Source organism: Monodon monoceros, unplaced genomic scaffold (assembly GCF_005190385.1).
Source record: "Monodon monoceros isolate NGI ecotype Baffin Bay Population unplaced genomic scaffold, NGI_Narwhal_1 Super_Scaffold_5, whole genome shotgun sequence".
In the NCBI taxonomy this organism is placed as follows: Eukaryota; Metazoa; Chordata; class Mammalia; order Artiodactyla; family Monodontidae; genus Monodon; species Monodon monoceros.
The window spans coordinates 59,622,702-59,648,736 of NW_021703782.1; the positions used below are offsets into that span (position 1 = coordinate 59,622,702).

At 36.2% G+C, this 26,035-nt stretch overlaps 1 protein-coding gene across 6 annotated transcripts in view; it reads left to right on the plus strand.

The window, feature by feature from the left end:
* Window positions 1-26,035, plus strand: part of RFX3 (regulatory factor X3) — a 288,861-nt gene that overhangs the window by 26,106 nt on the left and 236,720 nt on the right. For 3 of the 6 annotated variants that reach the window (XM_029201562.1, XM_029201568.1, XM_029201572.1), the window contains exons 2-3: window positions 15,183-15,250; window positions 19,836-19,873. The exons of the other annotated variants lie outside the window; for them this stretch is intronic. The gene's annotated coding sequence lies outside the window, so the exon portion shown is untranslated. The remainder of the gene's footprint in view (window positions 1-15,182; window positions 15,251-19,835; window positions 19,874-26,035) is intronic. 6 annotated transcript variants of the gene reach the window in all.

Below are 26,035 nucleotides of genomic sequence, written 5' to 3' on the forward strand. Positions count from 1 at the left end.
CCCATTGAGATATTTTGTTTAATACACCCACCTAATATTATACTAGCTTCCTATTAGAGGAGGTTATTATGAGGTGTCATAGATCCAGGGATCAGCATGGCATCACCAGAGAAAATTTTTCTGCTAACTGATGAATTAGCATCCTAATTCAATGTAAATACTACCTTTACCAAGCAGAACTAGAATGTTTGGAAATTTTACCGCTAGATTATCAATATCTGAAATATTAGTAACCCACTAGAGCCACAGTGAGTTTAATACTTGAATTTAGGCATCACTTGTACACCATTGAATTGTCTCCTTTTCTAGAGAATAATTTATTATGTGGTCCTTTTTACTGTCAATGATATTTCTGAAGTTACTATCTCTGTTTTAACATGGTGACTGTATAGCACTTTATAGAACAGTCCTGCCTAAATTCTGAATTGTCGTTGAGCAGTTAGGTAGCCTGCCCTGCCCCACATTCTAATAGTTAACGACTTTATCGTCTTCTACATCATGAAGCATGGGTTTGCACTGTAGTTCAGCCTATGAGTATGAAATCACAGCTCACTCTTGAAGATACAAAGAACAGGTTCAGTATGAAGCAAATTTGTGGGATGATCACCTCTTTCAACTTATCTTGAATATAGATTTTTGTCAGGATTGTCCCAGTATTAGTAGAAGTCTGTTGTAGTACTTGAATGGAACTGTAAAATTTCCACAAAGACCCAAATTATGTTATGTGAGACACTCACATGAATTCCACATACACAAATATCCATGACTACTTATGTCTTTAGCTAAAAAAAAGAATCTGTTGCATGTTGCATGAGCTTTTTCAACTTGCAAAATTGTTAGGGAAAGATGTGAGTCCTAGTCTTTTGAAAAGTAAAATAGACCTGAGTTCAAATCCTGGCTTTATCATTTGCTAGCTAATTATCCTTAAATTCTTTAACTGTGTTGAGCTCAGATTTTTAATGTAAATACGGGAATATTATATACTCAGTTGTGTTATAAAATGAAAATATGGTGAAAGATAAAACAAGATATACCTATAGAGAATGTAGCATGAAAGTCTAGAATTAGCATTCATACTGGTAGCTAGTATTGTCATCTTTCTGGCTAACTCCTTGTGGTAGAATGTGATGAGGGTTTTGCTGGAGAGGGTGGCAGCTGAAAATAGTAACATGGAACTAGATATAATCAGAAACAAAATGGTTTTCAAAAAGGGATATTATGTACTATATATTTTATTAAGTCATTTTCAGTATTAGAAGGAATTCTTTAGAGTAAACTTCTAAAGTAATCCCTCTTGTTCACAGATTCAAATATTTGGGCAGGATCTTTAAAGATTACAGAGCAATAATTGATAAGAGAAATATACACTAAAACAGATGAAATACTAATTACCCTGACAAAGGGCAGAATATAAAGAAGGCAAATTTATTTATTTTAGTAAATATGTATGGTGATCCTTATATTATTTAAACATTTGACCTCTCTCCAAATTTTTCTTCCATGTAAAAAACTGTAAGAGCAGAAGTGAGTAAACTGCCCAGCCTTGTGTTAGCACCTAACACTGTTGATAAAAGAAAACCGAAAATGAGTATCAGTAGCTTCTGCTGAAAAGTAAAGCAACAGTGGAGTCCTGTAAAAATCTGATTACCTTTGGTACTTTTTGGCCTGCTCTTGAAAAAATGTTCAATACGCCCACCCTTGACTTACAAAAATATAGTTTAAATTTTAATATATACTGTTGTTGCTAAAGGGATCACAAAGGCATTTAATTTAATGAGAAGATAATATTTGCAAAAGAATAGACGTGGTTTGAAATATAATAGTTTGAAGTAGCTAGTGGGATTAAACTGGTTTAGGCAATAGCTATCCTATTTCAGTTCTTTGAAGAAGGTAATTCCAGCCTAAGCTTAAGTAAAGGAGGAGGTACAGAACATACTTAACTTTGCCTTGATATTTTTTAAAGGGAAAAGAATACCAGGCTACAGTGATACTTAGAGCCAAGGGAAAATAGCACTTACTGTTAAGAATATAGTTTGTCAGATAAAACCACGGGCTATTACCTGTAGTTCTGTAAATTTTAAATTAACAAATTTTTTCTTGAGTATGGCTTATATGCTTATATTGTTAAACTGTTTAACAATATCAATTTGAAGAAGTATTGCTAAAAACATTAAATTGGGAAATCAAAATTTAAGAGTTAACCAAAATATAATTCTCTTTTCACAGAAGCTATTTTTTTTTAAATCAATGAATATGTAACTCTGATTTATCATCTTGTACATATGCTGCCATTGTACACTTGTGAAAATGTAGAAGATAATTTTACCTTTTATGCTTAATTGAAGATTATGTCCAGCTCAGTGAAGATTCATACATGAGCTTCATAAATATTCTCTGCATAAAATTTTTTCTCCTGCAAATGAAGTTTTTACTTTATAGTTATCATTTTTTCCTTGATATTCTTAGCACTTTGAGTTGTTGAATTGGGAAATATAATATGTATGCATATATGTATGTAAATACACACACAAAATAGCATAAACTTTCTTTTCAGTGCAGTCTAAAGTTAGAATTCTTTATATTGAGATAATTGCTAGGTGAGAAAAACTAATTAAACTACCAAACTAGTCCAGACTCTCACTATTGGTAGGGTCTTTTCGCACTATGGCCTTCTGTGCATAATGTATACTGTATATGAATGCTGCTCGAAGCGTGAGTGGAGGTCCCCAGGGGTCACCAGGAAGTCCTTCCTTTTCAACTGAGTATCTATGTGAGGCTGCATTTACTTCATATATTTCAACCAAAACAGCAAATTGAGTGCTGAAGTAGACCTGAGAAGCCAATTGTCTTCTATTAATCAATACGTTAAAGAAGTTTCAACTGTAAAACCGTGCCACTCTTCTCATAAAATTGTTTTTTCTTGGAAAATTTAGATATATTTCATAAAATTATGACTATTATAAGATGCAGTGGTTTTATTTCTGTCATTTTCAAATTAGTAAATATTTATTACATTATTTGTTCACGTATAATCGACAACTAACATATTAGTTTTAGGTGTACAATATAATGATTTGATATTTGTATACACTGCAAAGTTATCAGGACAGTAAGTCTGGTTACCATCCGTCCCATACAAAGTTACAAAAATTTTTTTTCTTTTTTCTCCTTGTGATGAGAACTTTTAAGATTTACTCTCTTGGCAACCTTCAAATATGCACTACTGCAATGGTGACTATAGTCACCATTTGTACATTACATTCCCATGACTTATTTATTCTTTAATTGCAAGTTTATACGTCTTGACCACTTCACCCATTTGTCCACCTCCAATCCCCCTCCCCTTTGGCAACCAACCATCCTGTTTTTTGTATGAGTTTTGCTTGTTCATTTGTTTTGTTTTTTAAATTCCACATATGAGGTCATACAGTGTGTCTCTTTCTCTGTCAGACTTATTTCACTTAGCATAATACCCTCAAGGTCCATCCATGTTCTTGCAAATGGCAAGATTTCATTCTTTTTATGGGCAAGTAGTATTCCACTGTTTATACATACAACATTTTCTTTATCCATTCATCCACTGATGGACACTTAGGTTGTTTCTGAATCTTGGCTATTGTAAATAACGCTGCAATAAAAATAGGGTGCGTATATCTTTTCAAATTAGTGTTTTTGTTTTTCTCAGATTAAATACTCTGAAGTAGAATTGTTGCATCATATGGTAGTTCTATTTTTAATTTTTTGAGGAACCTCCATACTGTTTTTTATAGTGGCTGCACCCATTTACATTCCCACTAAGAGTACATAAGAGTCCACTTTCCTCCACATCCTTGCCAACAGTTGTTATCTCTTGTCTCTTCGGTAATAGCCATTCTAACAGGTGTGAGGTGATATCTCACTGTGGGTTTGATTTGCATTTCCCTGATGATTAGCAATGTTGAGCATCTTTTCATGTGCCTCTTGGCCATCTGTATGTCTTCTCTGGAAAAACGTATATTCAGCCTCTGCCCATTTTAACATTGGATTGATTGTTTTATGTTTTTGTTTTTTTTTTTTTAAGCTGTTGAGTTGTATGAGTGGTTTATATATTTTGGACATTAACCCCTTATTGGATATATGATTTACAAATATTTTCTCCCATTCTGTAGGTTGCCTTTTCATTTTGTTGATGGTTTCCTTTGCTGTGCAGAATCCTTCTTGTTTATGTAGTCCCTCTTGCTTATTTGTGCTTTTGTTGCCTTTGCTTTTGGAGTCAGATCCAAAAAATCATCACCAAGACTGATGTCAAGGAACATATTGTCCATGTTTTCTTCTAAAAGTTTTATGGTTTCAGGTCTACATTTAAGTTTTTAATCCGTTTTGAGTTACTATTTATGTATGGTGTAAGATAGTAGTCTAGTTTTTGTTCTTTTGCATGTGGCTATCCAGATTTCCCAACACAGTTTATTAAAGAGACTGTCCTTTCCCCACTGTATATTCTTGCATCCTTTGTTGTAAATTAATTATACGTGGGTGGGTTTGTTTCTGGGCTCTCTATTCTGTTCCATTAAACGATATGTTTGTTTTTATGCCAATACCATACTGTTTGGATTACTGTGGCTTTGTAATATCGTTTGAAATCAGGGAGCATGATGCCTCCAGCTTTGGTCTTCTTTCTGTAGATTGCTTTGGCTATTGAGGGTCTTTTGTGGTTTCATACAAATTTTCAGATTGTTTGTTCTGTTTCTGCTAGAAATGCCTTTGGTATTTTGATAGGGATTGCATTGAATCTGTACATTGCTTTAGGTAATATGGACATTTTAACAATATTATTTCTTCTAATCTGTTAACATGAAATATCCTTCCATTTATTTGTACTTCATTCAACTTCTTTCATCACTGTCTTATATTGATAGTTATCAGTGTACAGGCCTTTCTGTTCCTTTCTTGAATTTATTCCTAGGTATTTTATTCTTCTTAATGCAATTGTAAAGTTTTTGTTTTCTTAATTTTCTTTCAGATAGCTCATTGTTAATGTATGGAAATGCAGCACATTTTTGTATGTCGATTTTGTACCCTGCCACTTTACTGAATTCTTTAAAAAATTATAACAATGTTTTGGTGGAGTCTTTAGACCATATATATATATCATGCTGTCCTCAAATAATGACAGTTTTACTTCTTCCTTTTCAACTTGGATGACTTTTATTTATTTTTTTCTTGCCTTAATTGCTCTGGCTAGGACTTCTAATACTATGTTGAATAAAAGTGGTGAGAGTGGGCATCCTTGTCTTGTTCTTTGGAGGAAAAGCTTTCAGCTTTTCCCCCCTGAGTGTGATTTTAGCTGTAGGCTTGTTATATATGGCTTTTATTATGTTGAGATACACTTCTTCTGTACAACCTTGCTGAGAGTTTTTTATCATAAATGGATGTTAAATATTTTCAAAAGCTTTCTTCTGCATCTATGGGATGTTCATATATTTTTATCCTTCATTTTGTTAACGTGGTGTATCACATTGATTGATTTTCAGAAGTTGAACCATCCTTGCATCCCTGGAATCCCACTTGATAGTGGTGTATGATCTTTTTAATGCATTGTTGAATTCGTTTTGGTAAATTTTGTTGAGGATTTTTGCATCTATATTCATCAGGAATATTGGCTTATAATTTTCTTTTTTTGTGTGTCCTTGTTTGGTTTTGGTATCAGGGTAACATTGGCCTCGTGAATTGAGTTTGGAAGGGTTTTTCTTAAGTTTTTTTAAAGAGTTTGAGGAAGGTAGTTATTGAATCTTCTTTAAATGATTGATAGAATTCAGCACAGAAGCCATCTAGTCCTGGACTTTTGTTTGTTGGGGGATTTTTTATTACTGATTCAATCTTCTTATTAGAAATTGGTCTATTCAGATTTTCTATTTCTTCCTGATTCAGTCTTGGAAGATTCTATGTTCCAAGGAATTTATCCATTTCTTCTAGGTTGTCCAGTTTATTGACGTATAATTGTTCTTAGTAGTCTCTTATGATTCTTTGCATTTCTGTTTATCAGTTGTATCATTTCCTCTTTTATTTCTGATTCTATTTATTTAAGCTGTCTCTTTTAAAAAAAATATTTATTTATTTATTTGGTTGCGTTGGGTCTTAGTTGTAGCAGGCAGGCTCCTCAGTTGTGAGCCCTCTTTATCTTTCTTGGTAAAGAGAATTCAGCTAACGGTTTGTCAATTTTGGTTATTTTTTCAAAGAACCAGTTTTCAGTTTCATCATTCCCTTTTACTGGCTTTTTAGCTTCTATTTTGTTTATTTCTGCTCTGATCATTGTTATTTCCTTCTTTCAACTCACTCTGGACTTTGTTTGTTCTTCTTTTTCTAGTTCTTTTAGGTGTAAAGTTAGCTTGTTTGAAATTTTTCTTTTTTCTTGAGCTAGACTTGTATCACCATACATCCCTCTTAGAACTGCTTTTGCTGCATCCCATATATTTTGGTAAGCTGTGTTTCAATTCTTTTTGTCTCAAGGTATTTTTTTTTAGATTTTTTAAAATAGATCTTTATTGGGGTATAATTGCTTCACAATACTGTGTTTCTGTTGTACACCAAAGTGAATCAGCCATATGCATACATATGTCCCCATATCCCCTCCCTCTTGAGCCTCCCTTCCACCCTCCCTATCCCACCCCTCTAGGTCATTGTAAAGCATTGTAAAGCACCAAGCTGATCTCCCTGTGCTATGCTGCTGCTTCCCACTAGCTAACTATTTTATATTCGGTAGTGTATATATGTCCATGCTACTCTCACTTTGCCCCAGCTTCCCCCTCCCACCCCGTGTCCTCAAGTCCATTCTCTATGTCTACATCTTTATTCCTGCCCTGCAACTAGGTTCATCAGTACTATTTTTTTTTCAGATTCCATATATATGCAGTAACATATGGTATTTGTTTTTCTCTTTCTGACATACTTCACTTTGTATGACAGACTCTAGGTCCATCCACCTCACTACAAATAACTCAATTTCGTTTCTTATTATGGCTGAGTAGTATTCCATTGTATATATGAGCCACATTTTCTTTATTCATTCATCTGTTGATGGACATTTAGGTTGGTTTCATGTACTGGCTATTGTAAATAGTGTTTCAGTGAACATTGTGATACATGTCTCATTTTGAATTATGGTTTTCTCAGGGTATATGACCAGTAGTGGGATTGCTGGGTCATATGGTAGTTCTATTTGTAGTTTTTTAAGGAAACTCCATACTGTTTTCCATAGTGTCTGTATCAATTTACATTCCTACCAACAGTGCAGGAGGGTTCCCTTTTCCCCACACCCTCTCCAGCATTTATTGTTTCTAGATTTTTTGATGATGGCCATTCTGACTGGTGTGAGGTGATACCTCATTGTAGTTTTGATTTGCATTTCTCTAATTATTAGTGATGTTGAGCATCTTTTCATGTGCCTCTTGGCCATCTGTATGTCTTCCTTGGCGAAATGTCTATTTAGGTCTTCTGCCCATTTTTTAATTGGATTGTTTTAAAAATAAACAAATGGGACTTAATTAAAGTTAAAAGCTTTTGCACAACAAAGGAAACCATGAACAAAACAAAAAGACAACCTTGAGAGTGGGAGAAAATATTTGCAAAAGAAACAGCAAAAGATTAATCTCCAAAATATACAAATGTCTCAAGGTATTTTTTGATTTCTTTTTTGATTTCTTCATTGACCCATTGGTTGTTTAGTATCATGGTGTTTAATCTTCACATATTTATGATTTTTTCAGTTTTCTTCCTGTAATGTTTATTGATTTTCTGTGTGGATGAAGTATTCATTTATGTAAGTGGGTTATGAGGGTTCTGCACTATTATTGTATTTCCATCACTTTCACCCTTTAGGTCTGTTAATATTCGTGTTGTATTTTGGTGCTCTTATGTTGGGTGCATATATATTTACAAATATTATGTCTTCTCTTTGGATTGACCCCTTTATCATTATCCAGTGCCCTTTTATTGTAGTAGCTGTTTTAAAATCTATTTTTTTCTGGTGTAAGTATAGCTGTCCCAGCTTTCTTTTGGTTTCCATTTGCATGGAATATCTTTTTCCATCCCTTCACTTTCTTAGTGTGTGTGTCCTTATATCTGAAGTGAGTCTCTTGTAGGCAGCAGATAGATGGGTCTTGTTTATGTATCCATTCAGCCACTCTGCGTCTTTTGACTGGAGCATTTAGTTTATTTACATTTTAAGTAGTTATTAATAGGTATGTACTTACTGCCTTCCTGTTAATTATTTTATAGCTGTTTTGTAGTTCTTCTCTGTTCCTTTCTTTTTCTCTTGCTTTCTTCTCTCTTGAGGTTTGATGACTTTCTTTAGTGTTTTGTTTAGATTCCTTTCTCATTATTTTTTGGTATCTACCATAGGCTTTTGCTTTGTGGCTAGTATGAGGCTCACAAATAACAGCCTATGTAAATAACATTCTATTTTAAGTTCATAACAACTTTAAGTTTGAATGCATTTTAAAATTACATTTTTTACCCTCTCCCCCACATTTTATGTTTTTGATGGCACATTTTACATCTTTTTATTTTGTGTTCCTCTTACCATATTATTATAGTTATATTTATTTTTACTTTTGTTTGTCTTTTAATCTTCATATTAGCTTAATAAGTGATTAATCCACTATCTTTATAATAGATTTACCTTTACCAGTGAGATTTATACTTTCATATATTTTTGTTGTAGTTGTTGTTACTAATTAATGCCCTTTTTTGCAGTCTGTTTAACATTCCTTGGAAGGCTGGTTTAGTGGTGATAAACTCCTTTAGCTTTCACTTGTCTGGAAAACATTTCTTCTTCAATTCTGAATGGTAATCTTGCCACACAGAGTATTCTTGGTTGGAAGTTTTTTCCTTTCAGCACTTTAAATATATTGTGCTACTCCTGGTCTGCAGAGTTTCTGCTGAAAATGTGCCGATAGTCTTATGCGGGTTCCCTTCTACATAAAAAGTTGTTTTTCTCTTGCTGCTTTTAAGATTTCCTCTTTAACTTTTGACATTTTAATTGTAATGTGTCTTGGTGTGGATCTTTTTGGGTTCAACTTTTTTGGAACTCTAGGCTTCTTGGACCTGGATTTCTGATTCCTTCCCCAGGTTAAGGAAGTTTTCAACCTTTTTTTTTTTTTTTTTTTTAAATATAAATTTTCTGCCTCTTTCTCTCTTCTCCTTCTGGGATCCCTATAATGCAAATGGTAGTCTGTTTGATGTTGTCCCATTGGTCCCGTAAGCTATTTTCACTTTTTGAAATTCTTTTTCCTTTTTGTTGTTCTGTGTGAGTTCCACTGCCCTTTCTTCTAGATCACTCATTCTTTCTTTGCTTCACCTAGTCTGTTTGAAACCCTCTAGTATATTTTTCAGTTCAGTTATCCTATTCTTCAGCTCTTTGACTTCTGTTAGGTATTTTCTTATATTTTCCATTTCTTTGTTGAAGTTCTTAATGTGTGTATCCATTCTTCTCCCAAGTTCAGTGGACATCTTTATGACCATTATCTTCTACTCTTTATCAAGCAAATTACTTATCTCCATTTCATTAAGGTTATTTTTTGAGGTTTTATGTTGTTCTTTCCTTTCGAACATGTTCCTCTGTGTCCTCATTATGCTCGACTCTGTGTTTGTTTCTGTATATTAGGTGAAACAGCTACCTTCCCAGTCTTGAAGGAGTGGCGTTGTGTTAGGAGAGGAACGATGTCTTTCAACCTCACCCTAGGTCTTGGTTGTCTGTTGAACCTTTGTGATTGTCCAAGCAGCCTGATTTATTCCTGATAGTTCCCAGTTGTTGACGGTGTACCCATTATCTATCAGTGTACCAAAGGGAAGTATCTCAGTCAGTACCTTGCTTCAGGCTGATGGGAAGCCACACCCTCAGACAGCTTTTAAAGGATGCAAATAGATACAGTCCTGTGGGACTGCAATCATAAACCCTGCTGGAGACCTGGACTTGTCTTTTGGGCGAAAGTTGCAAGAATTGGGGCTTCAGTCGTGCGTATAAGCTGTTTTCTGTGAGGTAGTAGAGAGCTGTAGCACAGCCAAGGGACAGTACAAATATGGTGTTTCCCAGCCTGTGTTCCCTGAGAGCAGTTTTGTAGTCTCTAGCTCTGTGTAGCAAGCCTCAATTCTGCCCTCAAGATAAAATTATAGGACAAGTAAATTGTCCTTTTTCACAGAAAGATCTGGGGTATGTTTCAGTCTGCTGCCTGTTGGTGCCTTGGGGATGGTAGCCTGCCACAACTGTCTTTCCTATTGTTACAGTCCTGTGGGACCCAAGAATGCAAGCCCCTTGGCCACCAGAGCCAGATAGATGATCAAGGAGTGTCCCCTGTGTATACTGCCCATGGCTGCCAGCTTTAATGAGGCAGCAGGAGAGCTCAGGGCTGGGGTGTGCCCACCAGCTTTTGCAGGGCCACAGGAGAGCACAGGGTCAGGGCATACCTGCTAGCATTATCACGGTAGAGGGAGAGCAGAAAACTAACCAGCTCCTCCGCCCCCCCTAGAGAGTTCCAACAGGCCTCTGTCCCTCTGGTGGTTGCTCTAAGACGAGCAAATGAATCTTCTTCACATGTAGTCTAGGCATTTTCATACTGCTGCTTTTGTGCCGGTGTCCAGCGTGAGTGAATCTGCACTCAAGCCCTTTAAGAGAAGTATCTCAGCTCCCTGCAGCCCTATGGGTCTCCTGGATGTGAGCCTCATTGTTTTCAAAGCCAGATGTTTTGGAGGCTTGTCTCTTTGTTGCAGGTCCTAAGGGTTGGGGTGCCTGATACAGGGCATGAACCCCTCGCTCTTCAGGGAGAAGCTCTGAATTTGTGAGATCCCTCCCAGTTGCGGGTTGCCACACTGTGATGAGGTTTTTGGTGAGACTGCCTCTGCTGTCTATCTTGATGTGGCCTTTTTACTGTTTGCCCTTTTACTGTTTGCTGTGCAGAAGTTGTTTGGCTAATTTTTAGGTCTTTTTCATAGGGAATTGTTCCATATGTAGCTGTAGCATTGGTTTATCCATGGGAGGAGGTGAGTTTAGGATCTTTCTATGCCACCATCTTGGACTTTCTCCTTCCATTTTGTTTTCTAATATGGTTAAATGGATAGATATAAGTAGTGACCTACTGAAGCCCGTTCTTACCAGCTTGAGAGAGCCAGTGTTGTTAATCTCTTCTTAAATCTTTATTCAGATATCACATTGCTAGCTTGAAACTAGCCACATTGGGAGTATTTACATCATGGAAATGAGTTGAAGCTACAAATTTGGCATTTTTGATGGTAAAGGAGGGAAAGCTGGCTGTTGAATATATGCCATTGCACAACTAGATATAATACACATAAACAAAAGTTCTTTGGTGTTCTCAAAAAATTTAAGATCAAAATGGGCTCAGGGACCAAAAAGTCTGCTAATCATAAATGAACTGCTGGTAGTTACTTTACTGTACAAGTTCAACAGCAAAGTCTGTGCTAATATATGATGAAGGAGGATTATCAGCCAGGTGCTTTGTCTTTAGAGCCACTTTACCAGTTTCCCCTATGGTGTCTTCCAACAAGAGGAACTCCATAAAGTGACATGAAGTCATAAGGTATGTCATATCCTTTGTGGTTGACACCCTAAGTTCATAGCTTACTTACTTGTTGAGCGATCAGAGACTCTCACTATTATGCGAATATAGAAAATTAGGGATGAGAAAAGATTCTGGGCTTGAGTAGTTAGAGAAGTCTTTAGGGAGGAGGTAAAGCATGAGATGGATCTTAAAAGTTTTTAGGGAGGTGTATTGGCTGAGGGATGTGGAAAAGGGGTTAAGCTTGTGGGAAGTAGAGGCAAGGTATGATTTTGCTGTGAAGAATTTGAAGAGTTGTTTTAGGAAATAATGAAGCAGATGGGGTTGAAAGAAAAATCAGGCTAAGAATTTGGAACTTAACTGGATAGAGCATAACCAGTACTGTATATTTTAAAAACTGGATCAAATGTTAAGGTGAAAGAGGTCTTTTACAGAGATTAATCTGGCAGATCTGTGTAGATTAGCAGGGAGTGGTCTGAAGCCAGGTAAACCTGTTTTAATCATCAGAAAGGAAGGATAGGGTGAAGAACCTGGGCTACTAATTCAGAAAGACTTTGGTTAAGATCCTTCTTCTGCCACTCTGTTATTTTCAGCTCATGGATAAGATGAAGGTAACTAGCTAGTTGGGTTGTAAGTAACACAAAGTCATGAAAGAGTTTAGTAGAGGTTAGGTGCCTGGTACTATGCTAGGACCTTCAGTGAGAGGTATTATCAATGCTACTTTTGCTACTACTACTTCTACTGCCACTACTTTTATAATAATATTTGATGCGCTATAATGAAGATTGAAACTGGTGAACCATAAGTAGAAATAGGATGTAGAAACCAGGCCCATCCTTAACACTAATGGGTGCAAGAGTATAAATGAAAGTTCACTCATTATATTTCTGAATATTTAAATGCTACAAATCAGTTAACTGTTAAATAAAATGTGCTCTACCTCCTAATTTGACTGATATAGCTTTGTAATGAGGTGGATGATCATTTAGAATTTACAGATTTTTTTAGGAGTTCTGTTCTAGAATATAGTGGCCAAAGGAGAATTGGCCTTCTGTCACCTTGTTCTTCTCCTGTAGTCTACCTCCTTTTGCCCATATCCTAGGTTCTTTGCCATAGCATGTCCCCATGCCTATTTCCCAGGCAACCTTGCCTCACCCCTTGCAAGCTATCTCTTGACTGCCCCTTGGGCCTAGAGGTGGGTTTGCCTGCACCCCTGTCTGCCCTGGGGACGATACTTCAGGGCTCTGTATGTAAATTTGGGATCCTGGGAATCTGCTGTGGTAGAGTGCTGAGGAGTCAGAGAGCATGCCCTGAACTCTGCAGACTTCTCACTTCAAGAAGAAGTACCTGGCCAGGGGGCCAAAGTGGGGGCCAAAGTGGGTTCTCTAAAGTGTAAGGCCCAGGGCAGTGACTCTTTTTGCCTGGGTCTCAGGATGGTGCTGGAAGGGATCACCTGACATGGGTGACAGATCAGCAGGATTTGTTTACTATTAGTTGTGGAGTATGAGAAAATGAGCGTGCAAAAAATGAATACCAGGAGAATTATAAAGCCACTGAAAGAGTTAGCATAGTATGTGGGAGCAGATGAGGTGGGACCTGAATACAAAAAACTGTGTTTTGCTTGGCACTGAATACCTAATCAACTGCTAGCATATTGCCAAGCACATAGTATTGAGTCAATAAATGTTGAAGGGCAAGATGAAGATACTTGGATTATTTGTGCCAGGGATGAGAAGAAAGTCATTGTAGAATATAGAAAGAAACAAGAAAATAAGTTCTTGTGGGGCCAGTGTAGAGTTTTGAGGGAGGGTGCATCTTGCTGTGATTGGCATGGTAGTGAGTGAGCTACTTGTGTGTGTGGACCGTGTATATTTAATATTTGTATGTGTGGCGCCTAGCATAGTTGCAATTCTTTTTTTAAATAAGTGATTGAATAATATTATATGAGAACAGCCTTTAAGAAATTAATTGGATCTTAAAGTTAAAATGATTAATGGCAAAGACAACTTGTATTATTAGTGATCTGACATGGAGTCTGAGAAACTTGTAATAATTCAAGACATGAAGAGATCCTGAGCAATTGTGTTAGTTTCAGAATGAGTTTCAGAATGAGTCTGAGAAACTTGTAATAATTCAAGACATGAAGAGATCCTGAGCAATTGTGTTAGTTTCAGAATGAGGTGGCAAAGGATGTCTTCAAAGAGGAGATTTTACTTGTAACCTGTTTGGAGAGGAGTAGAGGACACAGATAACTGTAGATTAGCTTGAATTTTCTTACTTGATATTCACTCAAATTAAGTACAGGTGAGGGTGGTTGGAGAAAAGAATCCAAGCTAAAGGACTTGGTAGAATTATCTTAGAAACATCTGATTATGGGTATGTATAACTCATAGTCATTTTGCTCAAAGTTGTTATGAAGTATTTTGTCACTTAATTTATAATAAATATGTACAGTAATATCTCATGTCAGAAAATATATGTCATAATGATAATAAGGTAACAGGAAAATCTGATAATAGGGTTAAAATTGCCGAGTTCTTTCTGAGAACTCTGGTGTGTTAATTAGTGTAGATTATTGCATTTTTGCTGTATCTGACTTGTAATCGCCTAAATACACAGCAAACACCTGTGATTACTTTAGTGATCCTTGTCTTGTCATGTTCAAGTCACCCCGAAAATGTGTATTTAGACTGTTCCCTGTTCATATATACTCAGCTGTGCCTGTTTGCTTTGTTATTTTTCTGAGTTTAATGGACCGACATAAAAATTTATGGCAACTGTCACTTAATGTCACCTTTACCTTTAAAGAAAAAAAGAAAACAAACAAAACTAAATCTCGCCAGGCAGCTATGATGCTGTTTACAGTTGACTAAATTATCAGAATACTTTGTACTAAATTTATCTCTGACATCATGGGCCAAATTTAGGGCAAAAATGGTAGGAACATATATAAACAATGTACTTAATTACATTTTTATATGTAAATGTTACCCTAAATTTAATTTATTAGCCAGTAAAAATCATTAGTTTTAAAATAACATTGCCCATTTGTCTTTCAACCAAAGATTTCTTTTTAAAATTTCCATAAAACTGAATAATCATGTATATCTTATTAATTTCTCTGGTTTGTGACCTGTTTGTATGTTGTTTTCTGCTTGTTTATTTTTAAGAAATAAATCTTATTTAATTATTTTTAAGGAATGAGCAAAGTTATGTCAGCTGCTAATCCATTCTCACTTTTGCTTCTCTATATCAGGCTGTTCTCAGAACTGGCTGGTCTCTCATCTTCACAATTTAAAAGCATAGGTTTTTTCAGAGAATTCTTGTCTTCATTATTTTCCCTCACTTAAATTTTTCCTGATTATTAGATTAATATGTTTACTTGAATTCTAATTCTTTGAAAAGTAAAAGTTCTCCTTTTCTGTAAAATCAATATAACATTTTTTTTTTTTTGGCTAAATAGGAAACTTTAAAAAATATAGTTATGCAAAGAAATACTTTAAAAATAATTCATTTGTATGGTAATTAGTATTTATCCACAAATTCAATAATTTAAAATAATCATATATCTTCTAAATATCAAAGAATTCATTTTTAATGTTAACCTAATTCTTCTTGCTTTTAACATTTTAGGCCACTTGGTCATTCTGGCATTTTATGGTAGAGAATACATTGAGTTTGGCTCATGGAAAGAATATGAGGTAATTGATCCATGTTCTCTATAAATTATGAATGTACACAAAACATAGAGTATTTTAATATGTCAAATATGGGGTCTCATGTCTGAATTTTTTCAATAACTTTTTAAAATGTGAGATTTTGAGATAGGTTTTTCCTTTCTTGATGGTTGACAATAGCTAATATGGTAAGGAACTTTTCTTTTACTACTTGTATATGTTTAAGACAAAGTATTGGAGCTGTTCCTCACATTATACGGTTACAGTTAATATTTTTAAATGCTTCAGATAGCTTATTAGCTCTCTGTGGGGCTAAAAAAACCTCAAGAGAACGCCTCCTTCCTATCCACCTCCCCAGCCCACCCGAAGTAGGATTAAAGGCATGCTGCATTGAAAAGTACTAGCAGCTAGTGCAGGAAATAGTGTGAAAGGGCATTGAGGCTCCTATAATGTGAAATTTCTAGGCACTTCTCAGGGTGGTCTAATGAAAACAAATATGAGCCTCATATGTTAGTCTTTTGCTGCCCCTTTGGTACTCTCGTGTCACCCTGCATGATGCCTGACTTTGGCATTCTGAAATGGCACTCAGCTAAGTGCATATGCCACATTCATATCCATAGTTGTTTCATAGATTAGCAAGCATCAATCCTGTATCAGAATTAGTTCAAATTAAAGATAGTAAAATATAGCAGCTATCCTTATGAAATTCAGCCAATGACACAGGAGTGTGAGAATCAGTGGGTACTAACTATTGAGTAGAGTAATTGGCTAACATACTGCTGATGTCATAATTCCCCTACTCAATAACGGGTTGGTTATGTAAGAAGGTGCAGCAGTTTGGTGTGTGAACTTCTGCTTCCACTACAGCAGTACTTTAAAGAGGCTTTCCATTGGCATTCAGAAAGGTGAAAAGTGCAGAGGTGGTAGTGGGAGGGGCATCAGAGGGATAGGCATAGAGTCTGAGTACTTGTAAGCTGTTCATCATCATTGGTCTTTGAGATTACGCTTGTACCCGAATTGAATTACTTTCTTACCTTCCCACACAGTTGGAATGCAACTGAATTGCAGCCCGTTGAAGGCGGTAAAATATTGCTCTTTTAACATTTCTTCAGTCTTCAGCTTCTGTGGGACGATAACCATACAGTTTGCTGGTTAAGAGACTTAACCAAGACTCAAGAGAAATAAACTGGAGCTATTTCCTCCATTTCAAACCTGTGGTTTTATAAAAGTCCACCAACGGGTGCACCAAAAATTCCCCTAACCACTTTTCAAAAATTTTTATAGATATAAGGTTGCAGGAAAGATAAAGTAAATAGTTTTATGTGTAAGACCTTTGTAACATGATTTATAACAAAAACTATGCATTTATGTATACGTGTTATAATTAAAGAGCTATAATCTTTATCACTGATAGTATATTTAAAGAGACTCAGTGCCAACTCTTTCAAATAGTTTTCCTAAGAAGTTTTGCAGCTTTATCATATTTATTAAATCATTTGAGTTGTCTGTATCTAACAAATGAATGATATTCTTTTTCCTTATCATTCATTTTTCATGATTGAGGGTATCTGGTATGGGCATCGATAACATACCTAATAATTGTGAAAGCTCATGTGGACCTAGAGAAAAGAGTGTCCATAGTGTACTTCGATTAAAAATGCTTGCAAATAATGTTTATTAAAAATAGGTTAGTGGGGCTTCCCTGGTGGCACAGTGGTTGAGAGTCCACCTGCCAATGCAAGGGACACGGGTTCATGCCCCGGTCCGGGAAGATCCCACATGCCACGGAGCGGCTGGGCCCGTGAGCCATGGCCGCTGAGCCTGCGCGTCCGTAGCCTGTGCTCCGCAATGGGAGAGGCCACAACAGTGAGAGGCCTGCGTACCGCAAAAAAAAAAAAGAAAAAAAATAGGTTAGTGGAAATTTAAAATAAAAAACCAGTGGATATTTTGGTGGAGTCCTTCTTTTGGGTAAGTTGTAGGAGATGAACTTAACTTGAATTATCCTGAAAAGCCATAGAAAACAAATCTATATGTGCTGCCCTTCCCACTTTTTCCTTTTAATCTGACTTTTGGGCTTTCATTTTGATAGCCTTAAACTCCTTTGTTACATGTGAAATAAGTAAGTTGTCTTGGGAAGGGGAGGGGTAGGGAGGGAAAAGTGTTTTTACTTATTGCATGGCATATGGGCCGTTAATTATAATATACTTTATATTTACATTGTAGATCACACTTTATAAGGTTCTTTTGTATGTACAGCATCTTATCTAACTTTCTTCCTGACCAGTTATATGGGACCATATAATGGATGGGAAAGCCGAGTCCAAGAGAGGTTAAGAAACACCTTTGAAAACTGTTGCACAGCAAGTAGTTGGAAGATCTAGCATGTGCACCCAGATCTTGTGACTCTTAATCCAGTGTTCCTGTCCACTATATTAGTAATTTTCAAATTGTATTTTCCAGTCAAAGAAGTTCTTCAGGAGCCACCTTGGGTAATGTTGGTGGCTGCAGAGCACATCCATTTTTGTCTCTTTTTCTTTTGAGGCTCTGAGTAGTATTTCATCAGAAGTAAGCTTTTGGAGCCATTGCTCTGTACTATTTTTCTTTGTGCAAGGACTAAAGAGTAGCAAACTATATTCCTTTAAGTGACAGTCAAGGCTGTATACCTCTTGTCCTACTGGCATTGTGGATCTAGAAATAAAAATTAGACTGTTGGCATTTTCCTTACTTCTGTTCCTTGTCAACTAAGTACTTACTGAATATGTACTGAACACAGTATGCAGGATACACAAGTTACTAGCTTTTTACCAGGGCCAATGACAATTGGTTTTAAAATAGTAATATAGATTTGTAAAAATTAAAATAGAAACTGTTCATATTAAACATATTATATCTTGGTCATAAAGTGACATTAATAAGCATCACCATTTTTATATAATTTAAAATATTGCTTATACTTAATAATCCCAAGGCTGGTAGTTAAGCGTATTTGTTCTTAGAAGTAATTTTCATAAGCTATTATCTATGTTAGAGTCTTGAAAATGCTAGATTATAGTAGCATTTATGAGTATTGCTAATAGTGTCACAGAATGGTTCCTTCATCATATTATAGAATTCTAGAGTCTTTGATAATAATGGATTCCAAAACATGTTTTTACCTTACCCAAGTATGCATTTAAGCCTTATTGTATTGTTACAATCTATGAAATTACATACCTGCAAATAGAAAATAAATTCCATCAGTGGTCAACAAAAACATCATGAAATTTAATAATGGTTAAGAGTTTATCACACAAATTCAAGATAAGAGTAATTGTTATGGAAGCAAACTAAGTGTCCATTGACAGATGAATGGATAAAGAAGATGTGGCACATATATACAATGGAATATTGCTCAGCCATAAAAAGAAACTAAATTGAGTTATTTGTAGTGAGGTGGATGGACCTAGAGTCTGTCATATGGAGTGAAGTAAGTCAGAAAGAGAAAAACAAATACCATATGCTAACACATATATATGGAATCTAAAAAAAAATGTTCTGAAGAACCTAGGGACAGGACAGGAATAAAGACACAGACGTAGAGAATGGACTTGAGGACCGGGGGAGGGGGAAGTGTAACCTGGGACGAAGTGAGAGAGTGGCATGGACATATCTACACTACCAAATGTAAAATAGATAGCTAGTGGGAAGCAGCCACATAGCACAGGGAGATCAGCTTGGTGCTTTGTGACCACCTAGAGGGGTGGGATAGGGAGGGTAGGAGGGAGACGCAAGAGGGAGAAGATATGGGGATATATGTATAGCTGATTCACTTTGTTATAAAGCAGAAACTAACACACCATTATAAAGCAATTTTACTCCAATAAAGATGTTAAAAAAAAAGAATAATTGTTAGACTCAAATCATAGCATTGTACACATTTAATGTGTCAACAATTTTGTACTTTTTATTTAAAACTTTTTTTATTGAGATATAGTTGATGTACAATATTTTATAAGTAACGTGTACAACATTATGATTCACAATTTTTAAAGGTTATACTCCATTTATAGTTATTATAAAATATTGGCCGTATGCCCTATGTTGTACAATATATCCTTGTAGCTTATTTATTTTATACATAATAGTTTGTACCTTTTAACACCCTTACCCCATTTTGTCCCTCCCCTTCCCTCTCCCCACTGGTAACCACTAGTTTGTTCTCTGTATCTGTGAGTCTGTTTCCTTTTTGTTATATTCACTAGTTGTACATTTTAGATTCCACATAGAGTGACATCATACAGTATTTGTCTTTCTCTGTCTGACTGACATCACTTAGCATAATGCCCTCCAAGTCCACTGCTGTTGCAAATGGCAAAACTTCATTCTTTTTTCTGGAGTACTACTTTTCTTAAACTTAACCATTGAGCTCTTAGTTTAGAGTACTAAACTAAACACTCTAAACTAGTAATGTTTGTTTTCTCCACAGTTCATTCTGAACATGGAACAATTAGAGAGGCACTGAAAAGGGCAGTAAAAATGGATATATTGGCAGGAGTGAGGAAGGATTCAAGAAGCGTGGGGGGAATCTGTTTTCAAATTTACTTGTATTTCTTTTTATTTTTTATTACAGAATTTCAGCTAAAAATCAATAAAGCAACAAAATGACAGGTATGTTAGATCCTTAAGTTATCTCCTTGAAAGACAGACCTAAGTAGAATGAACTTGAATTATAGGAAGGACGATTTTAATTTGTCATAAAGAAGATATTCCCTAAAAGTGAGTGGCAATAGAGGGATATTTGGGATGTCATACTCTATAAAGATCTTTAAGACTGGAATAGTTATCTATTCAACTAAATATATGTTTTATCCTTGAAGTCTCTACCAAGCTGAAGGTTCTTTTAGCTGAAGCTGCTAATTGCTAATTGCTGGAAATTAGCTAATTAATTAGCTAATTATTTAGCTAATTAAGCTGCTAATTGCTTGGAAATGTATGCAATATGTATATGATTCTCTTATAACTAAATATGATATATGTAGTTTATGGAGATCCTTGTATTATTTTTCAGAGATAAATTAAGATAAAAATTGCAAGTACATTGCAAATTTGGGATTATAGAAAGAACTAAAGTACCCTTAATCTGAGAAATAATATATATTCCATATTATTATGTGTGATTTAAAAATACTTGATAAAAAATGCAGAGGAAGGCAGCCATTAATCAAAAATGTGAGAATGAAGCTATATCCTTTGGCAAGGTGGTTTAGTGCAAACAGCTAATGCGTTTATGAGTTAGTCAAACCTGAGGTCAGATCATGGTTCACCCACTTATTAATTCAATATCCTTATGTAATATGAGGATAATAACTGTTGCCTTGCAGCCTTGTGAAAACTAAATAAGGGATATATGTGAAGTACATAATGCAGTGCTTGGTACATAGTAGTGCTTAATAAATGATACAGGCATACCTTGGAGATATTGCAGGTTCAGTGCCAGACCATTACAATAAAGTGAACCTTGAAGTAAAGTGAGTCACACGAATTTTTTGGTTTTTCAGTGCATATAGAAGTTATGTTTACACTATTCTGTAGTCTATTAAGTATGCAGTAGCATTATGTCTAAAAAAAATAATGTACATATCTTAATTTAAAAAAATACTTCATTGCTAAAAAATGCTAAACCATTATCTGAGCCTTCAGTGAGTCATAATCTTTTTGCTGGTAGAACATAGAGGATCTTGCCTCGATGTTGATTGCTGCTGCTGGGCAGGATGTTGGTTGCTAAAGGTTGCAGTGCCTGTGGCCATTTTTTTTTTTTCTTTTTTTGCGGTAAGCGGGTCTCTCGCTGTTGTGGCCTCTCCGTTGCGGAGCACAGGCTCCGGATGCACAGGCTCAGCGGCCATGGTTCACGGGCCCAGCCGCTCCACGGCATGTGGGATATTCCCGGACCGGGGCACGAACCCGTGTCCCCTGCATTGGCAGGCGGACTCTCAACCACTGCGCCACCAGGGAAGCCCTGGCCATTTCTTAAAATAAGACAACAATGAAGTTTACCATCATTGATTGACTCTTCCTTAAACAAAGGATTTCTCTGTAGCATACAAGGCTGTTTGATAGCATTTTACCCACAGTAGAACTTCTTTCAAAATTGGAGTCAGTCCTTTCAAAACCTGCCATTATTTTATCAACTAAGTTTATGTACTGTTCTAAATCCTTAGTTGTCATTTCAACTATTTTCATAGTGTCTTCACCAGGAGTAGATTCCATCTCAAGAAACTACTTTCTTTGCTTATCCATAAGAAGCAACTCCTCATCTGTGCAAGTTTTATCATGAGATTGCAGCAATTCAGCCACATCTTCAGGCATCACTTCTAGTTCTCTTGCTATTTCTGCCACATCTACATTTAATTCCTCTACTGAAATCTTGAACCCCTCAAAGTCATCCATGAGGGTTGGGATCAACTTCTTCTAAATTCCTGTCAGTGTTGATATTTTGACCTCTTCCCATGAATCATGAATGTTCTTAATGGCATCTAGGATGGTTAGTCCTTTCCAGAAGGTTTTCAGTTGACTTGGACCACATCCATCAGAGGAATCACTATCTATGGCAGCTATAGCCTTATGAAATACATTTCTTAAATAATAAAACTTGAACGTTGAAATTACTCTTTGATTCATGGGCTGCACAATGGATGTTGTGTTAGGAGGCATGGAAACAACCTTAATCTTGTTGTATATCTCCATGAGAGGTCTTGGGTGAGCAGGTGCATTATCAATGAGCAGTCATATTTTGAAAAGAATCTTTTTTCTGAGCAGTAGGCCACCACAGTGGGCTTAAAATATTCAGTAAACCATGTTGTAAACAGATATGCTGTCATCCAGGCTTTGTTCCATTTATAGAGCACAGGCAGAGGAGATTTAGCAGAATTCTTAAGGGCTAGGATTTTCAGAATGGTAAATGAGCATTGGCTTCAACAAAGTCACCAGCTGCATTAGCCCCTAACAAGAGAGTCAGCCTGTCCTTTGAAGTTTTGAAGTCAGGCATTGACTTCTCTTCTCTAGCTATGAAAGTCCTAGATGGCATCATCTTTCACTATAAGGCTGTTTTGTCTACAATGAAAATTTTTTGTTTAGTGTAGCCACCCTCTTGAATTATCTTAGCTAGATCTTCTGGATAACCTAATGCAGCTTCCGCATCAGCACTTGCTGCTTTATTCACCTTGCACTTTTATGTTACTGAGATGGCTTCTTTCCTTAGGCTTCAGGAACCAACCTCTGCTAGCTTCAAACTGCTCTTCTGCTGCTTCTTCACCTATCAACTTTCATAGAATTGAAGAGAGTTAGGGCCTTATTCTGGATTAGGCTTTGGCTTAAAGGAATGTTGTAGCTGGTTGATTTTCTCTCCAGACCACTAAAACTTTTTCCATATTAGCATGAAGGCTGTTTCACTTTTCATTTGTGTGTTCCCTTTTAATTTGTGTGTTCACTTTTAATTTCCTTCAGGAACTTTTCCTTTGTATTTACCACTTGGCTATGTGTTTGGTACAAGAGGCCTAGTTTTCGGCCTGTCTTGGCTTTTGACATTCCTTCCTCACTAAGCTTAATCATTTCTAGCTTTTGATTTATTTATTTTTTTAATGACTTTTGTTTTTTTTTGATGAGGACCGTTTTTTTAAAAGTCTTTATTGAATTTGTTACAATATTGCTTCTGTTTTATGTTTTGGTTTTTTGGCCTCGAGGCATGTGGGATCTTGGCTCCCCAACCAGGGATCGAACCCACACCCCTTACATTGGATGGCTAAGTCTCAACCACTGGTCCGCCAGGGAAGTCCTGCTAGCTTTTGATTTAAAGTGAGAGATGTGTGACTCTTCCTTTCACATGAATACTTAGAGGCCATTGTAGGGTTATTAATTGGCCTAATTTCAGTATTGTTGTGTCTCAAGAAATAGGGAGGCCCGAGGAGAGGGAGAGAGAGAGATGGCGGAATGGCTGGCTGGTGGAGCAGCCAGAACACACACAAAATTTGTCAGTTAAGTTCACCATCTTGTATGGGTGTGGTTCATGGTGCCCCAAACAATTACAACAGTAACATCAAAGATCACTGATCGCAGATCACCATAACAATATAATAATAAAAAAGTTTGAAATATTGTAAGAATTACCAAAATGTGACACAGAGACACAAAGTGAGCACGCGCTGTTGGAAAAATAGCACCAACAGACTTGCTTAACGCAGGGTTGCCACAAACCTTCAATTAGTAAAAAGCGCAGTATCTCCACGTGCAGTAAAGCAAAGCACAATAAAACAAGGTATGCCTGTAGTTCCCTTCATTCCGCCATAAGTCTTAATGTTTGTTTAGGAGTTTGGATCAGGAAAACCAAAAGAACAGGGAGGGGATGAAGGGGCAAATTGAACTTCAGTCACTTGGGATATAAGATTCAACATACTTCTTGCATTTACTATTTAATTTCTCAAATTTCGCTTTGTCCTGCAGTGGTCAACAAGAATTTAATTGCTTTATTATATTAAGGAGACACCAGTTTTGGTCCTACCTTGAGCAAAAACTTCAATATCAGACTCACTCTTAGGAAGAAAGCCATATGGAGTTGTAAGTAGGAAACCACAGGTGAAGCAGAAAATATTAAATGTTTTCAGATTTTAACTTCTGGAAAACTCACTTTTATTGAAAGGAAGTAAATGTTTACTTAAAAGTTCAGTGTGACAGATGCATTAGTTTCTTGGAATTTATGGTCAGTCAACTCTCATTTTGTTTTAATTAGCATAATTATCTTAGGTTCCCTTCTGACTGCTATTCACCCCTATCCTTCCTGCTCCACCCCCTACTCCCCAGCTATCCTACATTATCTTCACTTCTGAATTTTTAAAGGCTCTGCAAATAGCCAGTTTCCCTAAGTTTGTGGTAAAACTAATTTAACTGCAAAACCTGAACAAAATGACGTGAGGTACTTAAGGGTCTTTCTTTACCCCACTCTTTGAACATTCATTCATTTAGCTACAGAAGTGTTAATGTGAATGATTATGGGTTGCTGCCCCAGATCCATCTGCAGTGTTGTGTATGGTATTGCTTTCTAAAATTAAAAAAATTCTGAGTCATGTGACATATCTGAGCCAGTGGCTTCCAGTAGGGGGTTGTGAATCTGTTTCATTATTCCATTTTATAGATGAGAAGACTATGCTAGAAGAAAGTAAATTACCAAGGTTTGAATGATATATTAAGATGTTAAGTAAATTATTCAGATAATGCATAGTAAAGCCAAATTTAAACCCAGCAGTCTTATACCAGAGCACATACTCTTTTTTTTTTTTTTTGTGATACGCAGGCCGCGCAGGCTCAGCGGCCATGGCTCACGGGCCCAGCCGCTCCGCGGCATGTGGGATCTTCCCAGACCGGGGCACGAACCCGTGTCCCCTGCATTGGCAGGCGGACTCTCAACCACTGTGCCAACGGGGAAGCCCCAGAGCCCATACTCTTAAACTACAAGGACAAGTGGGCAGCTTGTCCACCCAGTTGCCAAGGCAAGATTGAGCTTAGTTGGCACCAGTATTCATGTCTTGAGTTGACATAATTACTAATCTTTACTAATATAAGGAGGCATATACCTAAATATCTGTAATGGAAGATAATCTCCTTATAATTTGTATGTGGGTATGGACTATTAAGCTTTTCTACATATTTGGGTATACATATGTCTGATCATAGATTTCCCCTAGGTATATTGGAGCCCAGCCACAAAGGCTTGTCTCAGGTTGAGATAGAAAACTGTCTAGTTTCTCCATTGTCCGTCCTCATTATTTTATATTATCTATATCTCACTAAGTGCTAGAAATTGTTGTTTTGACTTTTTTCAACAAATTATTAATGCCTCTATGTTGTAGGCTAGAAATACAATGTTGAACAAGAAAATCATGGTCCCTTTTTCAGCAGGGGACAGTTGTCATTGTGGATGGGACAGTTCTTGGTGGGTTATCCTATGTTGTAGCATGTTTTAGCGACTATGGGCCAAAATGGCATTAGAACCACTTCCTCTCCCCAATCACTGTGACAACAGAATGACCCCAAAGGTTTCCAAAGTCATCAGGTAAGGGATGGTGGGATGGTGTAGTGGTCTATCTTGATGTTATTCATACTCAGCCTTGAGGATAGTAGCTGCCCACTTGTCCATGCGCTTTGTCCACACACTATCCAAGTTGAATAATTGATTTTAAGCATTTCTTTTTCTAGAATACAGGCTTCCTGCAAATAAATAGAGCTGAGAGAGCTACAAAGCAAATAACTAAACTGGTTACACTCCGGGTACAATGGCTAAACTGCAAAGCAAGATTAGTTGTGGATAATGTTACCAATGGCTAATTGAGAATTCTCCTTATACTGTAAATAACGAGCATAAGTTAATAAACTCCCAAGTTAACATACCAAGATGTTGCTATATTTTTTTAAGCTATAGAATCTAAGTCTCTAGGACTTTATATATGCAAATTATTTCTTAAAGACATACAGCACATTTATGCTAATTATATTTTGTAGCACAAACATTTCTGCTTTGCTTTTATATTTTTAAGAGAAATTTTTAACAAAATTACAAATTTAAATAATTTGTAAATAGAAACAACTATGAAGGATTTATGACTTGAATTTGTCATTTGAAAGAGGAATAAAAATAAATTTTCATTCAGTGTCCATATTAACTGCCTTTTAATCAGTATTTTATATTAAAAGTAATAACATTTGGAAGTTTACAGAGCCTCAGGCTTATGACAGTTGCCGTTTAAATGACAATAATTTTATTGTATTATGATTACAAAATTT